The sequence below is a fragment of the Triticum aestivum genome, chromosome 6B (genome assembly GCF_018294505.1).
Source record: "Triticum aestivum cultivar Chinese Spring chromosome 6B, IWGSC CS RefSeq v2.1, whole genome shotgun sequence".
Classification (NCBI taxonomy): domain Eukaryota; kingdom Viridiplantae; phylum Streptophyta; class Magnoliopsida; order Poales; family Poaceae; genus Triticum; species Triticum aestivum.
Window position 1 is genome coordinate 713,466,669 of NC_057810.1, and position 5,143 is coordinate 713,471,811.

At 40.0% G+C, this 5,143-nt stretch overlaps 1 long non-coding RNA gene across 1 annotated transcript; it reads left to right on the forward strand.

Moving 5' to 3' along the window:
* The first annotated feature begins 732 nt into the window (after positions 1-732).
* LOC123135092 (uncharacterized) lies at positions 733-4,829 on the forward strand. Its single transcript, XR_006465816.1, has 5 exons — positions 733-1,063; positions 1,477-1,540; positions 1,716-1,779; positions 2,234-2,298; positions 2,844-4,829. It is a non-coding gene; the product is annotated as an uncharacterized lncRNA (long non-coding RNA).
* Positions 4,830-5,143: the final 314 nt, after the last annotated feature.

Genomic DNA, 5,143 nt, shown 5'->3' on the forward strand with positions numbered 1-5,143 from the left:
GACTCCGGTGAGGCACTTATCGATCTCAGCCTGACTTAAGGTGAAGCAAGAAGGGGGGCAATAATCCTCTTTCTTTATTTTCTTTCCCTTCTTCTCCCGTGCCTCTGTCTCCGTCTCTGTCTCGTCTGACATTTTACGGGGCGGCATGTGCAGATCTTCCCTGATTTTCAAATCTTGCAAGTCTTTTCTTGCCTTCGGCCCATCCTTGGTCTTATCCGGCATGTTCATCAGTGTTGCGAGCAAGCTCTCAAGGACATTCTTACAGATATGCATTTGATCAAGGCAATGAGGTGTATCAAGTTTGTGCCAGTACTCCAAGTCCCAGAACACAGACCTCGTCTTCCATACCTTCAGCAGCGGCTCCGGCGCCTTCACTACACCACGACACTTTATTCCCTACTGATGTGTGTTGGCAAAAGTCATTTTCGCCGACCGACGGTTAGTTGAAGAAACTTCTAAGTGATAGTTGGTCGGGAAAACATTTGTACAGCGAGAGACGGTCGGTCGGGAATACAAAAGTCTCTGCTCTTGAACAGTCGGTCGGGAAAGATCGTAACCTCATCCAACGATCGATCGGCAAATAACGCCGACCAACAGTAGGTGGTAAATGGGCCTACGCGCGCGAACGAAAACATTTAGCGCGGCCCAGCCCACAATTTTTCTTTTTCTCTCAAAACCTAGAACTGCCCAGGGCGCCTCACTCAATCCCCTTTCTCCCTCGTCTCAATCCACCCCTCTCTTGTACGGCGCCGCCTAGGGTTGCGACTCACGCCATCGCCGCCGGCCATCGCAGGGGCCATCCCTCCTTCCACCACCAGCCATCCCAGTCGTGAGCGTCCCAACCCATGCCCAGCTCCCTCTTCCCACCTTTCCATGGCAGCAGATCTGAGGGGAGGGGGGTGGGGGTGGGGCAAGGGCCCTTCGCTCCCGGTGGTCTGAAGCGACGCAGGCGGCCTCTGCTTCCTCCGCGTCCAGCGAAGTAGGAACAGGGCGGCAGGTGGCCCCATCTCTCCCATCTACTTTCAGTGACCACGAGTAGCCACCCATGGCAGCAACGACATGGGTAAGATCTTTCTCCCTCATATGGTCTCCATCCTCTCCTCTCTTCCTTAGTATACAGATTTCAACCCTCAGCGATGGACCCAGGCACCACGTTGGTGCAACAATTTTATCTTAAGAAAACTAACTCTGCTTTGATTCATGGCTTGGTTTTGCTATGACGAGCAGTGTTTCCTTCTTTCAACATGTTATCTATTCAATATCTATTTTACTTGTGTGAATCCTTTGTTTCAGACCTAAAATGTTTCCTCGGAATGAATAATTTGTGCCCTGTGAATCATTGCTGCCATTATCTGAATAATTTGAGATTGATCTTTTATTCAATGCCATTTAGTGGATGTGTGTCAGCTTATAAGATTACAAATACATGAAACATTTCTCCTCTTGTTATTGTACTTAGCTTTCCGCTGATGACAGAAACAAGGCCGTTCACAAGACTACGACCACTGATGACAAGAGGCTTCAAAGGACCTTGAAAAGGGTAGGAGCGAACATCATTCTTTGTATCGAAGAGGTCAACATTGTCAAGGATGACGTAGTTATCCAATTTCAGAATTCAAAACATGAAATGTTGACATGTTAAACAATTAATGCTATAGAACTGAGGATCTTCTTACAGATTTCTTCTAACATTGGTGATTCTTGATTTCCCCTAGTGCAAGCATCCATCACTTTAAACACATGGGTTGTCACTTGTCAGTGGAACACCACAGACAAAAAGTAAGTCTTTTCTTTAGAATTTCATGGCTTAATTGTTTCATGAAGTAGCTTTCTTTCTCTAGAGCAACATAAATATCTTTAAGATATGTCAAAAAGCTTTGGCAGTGGTCCGATCATTATTTTTACATCTGGTTCTAAGTTTGATCGGTATGTATATATTATTAATGTAGATGGCATATGATATCAAATTGAACTGCTTGTCCATCTAAATCAGTCCCGTTATGTTTTCAAAGTGAGGTTGTAGTGTACTTTTGCTAATATCAGAGTTGAATATGTACACCTTGCCTCAAACTCCAGTCTTAGTTACTTTGTAGTTTATTTATATATGCGATAAAAGTAGTTGCTAACCAAACTATTAAATTCCACTTGTACCATATATGTTCTTTCAGAGCAGTACTACATTCTTTGACTTGACATAACTGCAATTTCACCTTTGGCTCTTTACTTTTTACAGAGCTGCAAGATCTGCGGGCAACACTTATCAACCAACTTCTGTAAGGCCTGACTGGTTTTGGATAGGTGAGTATTTTGACACATCTTGAGTTTTGTCATACTATTTGACTGGTTTTTGTTGCACTCTTTTTTCTTATTCTCACTTCCGCTGTGTAATTGAGGTCATGCCAGGTTGCTTGTTTTTCCTTATCTGGTCATATCGTCATGAATGATATGCCAAATCTTATTTTTTTGAGCATGCAAGTGAGGAAACCTAGATTTGATTATTGTTTTGTCTTTGTGGTCGGTATCTAGCTGAAATAAATTTTGCATCATAGACATTAGCCACTAAAGATGACCAACTCCTTGATTTATAAGTGAGTCTGCATACTTTGTTAAGTTTGAGGATTGGCAATAAAATAGGTACTTACCATGATACATGAATTTGGTGGTTCCAGGGTAAGTACCTATTTTATTATTTCAGCAGCATACATGATTAATGCTGTTATATTAAGTGTAATGAATACATGATTGATGTACGCGCATCCATTATTATTTTCTTTGGGAGATACTATATTTTTCTTTATAATAAGTGTAATGAATACATCCATTTCTGTGTGACGGCATTGCAGAAATATTCGATAGAGAACTCAGTAATCAAACCTGCCCACATGTTAACATGTGAGGGTGCAACTGAATTGCTGTACATGAATCTGGAACAAGAGAGGAAGAACTGAGGATTCTTCAAGAAGCTGCTTCTATTTATGCACAAAGGCATTGTAGCCAGGTAAGATGTACATAGGCCTTTTCTGGTTGCTTGTCTATTGATCATCCTTAGTCATTTGTGATTAGCATATGAAAGCACAAGTACGACTGTACTTTTCTTATATGAATAGAAGAACCACACCATCAGACTGACGTACATTCATACTACTATATTGTGGTCCATTTCGGATAATAAGATAGGTTACAAATTGAATGCCAAAGAGTTGGCTGGTCATTTTGCATCATTTCAGATGATTTTCTGAAGTTTTAATTGTGTACCAAACCAACTGAATATTATAGATGCACTTGTTACTTTTACTTCAAACCATTGACACCCTGAAGTTTGCAGGGTTCAATAGACACATGATGTGTTAGCATTTGCCTATCTACCTGAAAGGTTTGCCAGGAGGTTACCAATATCAGTGTGTCGTGTGCTGTAGAAATGGACTTTCCGATACCAGCAAGTGTGTGGACTTACCATGTTGTATTTGCGACACTTGAATTCACAATAGCTAGACCATCCAATTGGTACATAAGTTTGTCATTGTTTTACACTTTTAGTTCTTGGTCAGCATTGATTTGTTCTCTCCATCAAAAGAACTAATTGCTCAATTGAAAGAGAAGTGAAACAGAGCCGTTGTCAATTTTTTAACAATGTTTATATTATTTAATTGGTTTCCCTGTGTTCTATTGAAGACTAAAATATGATTTATGGTATACGGTACAGAGCCTACTTTCTGCAATTAGTACAGAACACTGCTAGTTGCTCTTAATAATAGTTAAATTTGTCAGAACATTATATCTTGTTTACACTGCTAGCTGATTATTGCTTAATAGTAATAGTTAATTTGGCATTACAGAACACTCCAATTAGCACATCCATAGTACAGAACAGAGCTTAATACATCGCTAGTTGCTTTTCAAGTTGCTATTTCTGAATCCTGTTTCTAGGCCAATATAGTACATGGTATCTTTATCAAGATCTTGACTAACTATCCATAAAAAAAGATCTTGACTAACTATATTTCAATATGGCAGCACGCGTAATTTTTCCATTCTACCCAGCCATGAAGAAGGCGCCCATCCATGAGCTATTAATCAGCAAGTATCAGGAAAAACCTAGTATTTATAATCTGTATGTACAGATTAATAAGCAGTGTATATATATTTAGTTATCATGCAGATGCTGGTTATGCCTTTATAAATAGCAAAAGAAATGTGTAAACTGGTTCTACGTTTGAGATACTAATTCTATATTTCCGATATATTTTTCCTTGTATGGCCTGAATAGTAAAGCAAATGGTGGTCATTCGCACAACTCATTTTTGTTACTCTTATACCTATGACACTGTATTCCCTACGGACATTTTTTTTTGGAAACAAGTGTTGGAATATTGGCTGCTGGTACCTATGCAGTAACTTAAGTATGTCCCTAGGAACACTAAATGCTCAGCAATCGTACAGAGGGATTCTATGCCACACCCATGGCCACTGCTGGGAGTCGATTGGTGGTCTTCATGTTCCGCTACTTTTATAGATTAGATAAGTGTATTCCTCATTTTGTGCTCATGTGTGTGCACAGTGCAGATATGAATTCTGACTGTATTCAATTTTATAAATTAATTGAACATTCTAATAATTGAGACTTCTTTATCTTCTGTTGGAAGCAAACATAAGGAAACCATGAAGCCGATGATCCGCATCAACAGGATGTTTTAGCTTTCATTCTGTACAACTGATGTCTCATAATTGTGTTTTTTTTGTTGTCCTTATGTAAACCTGATGTATGGTATCTTGTCTTGCTGGTTAGAACAGATTGAACTGTATGTATGTGACAATTAGTTAATGGAATAAAAATGGTTTGGTGCACCTGATGTGAACCTGATGTATGATGTCTTGTGATTATGCTTAGAACACATGAACTATATGTATGTTACAATCAATACGATATGCTAATTAAAGTTATGGTTGGCTAAACAAAATGTTGAGGAATTATTGGTCGGGAAAAGAAAACGCCATCAGATTGTTGGTCGGAAAAAGAAACCCCATCAAACAGTCGGTCGGGAAAGGCTAACACAAGGCCCAACAAAATGTTGGTCGGGAAAGAGTACCCATCTGATAGTCGGTCGGGAAAGGCCCATGGTTACCCTAACGGACTGTTGGTCGG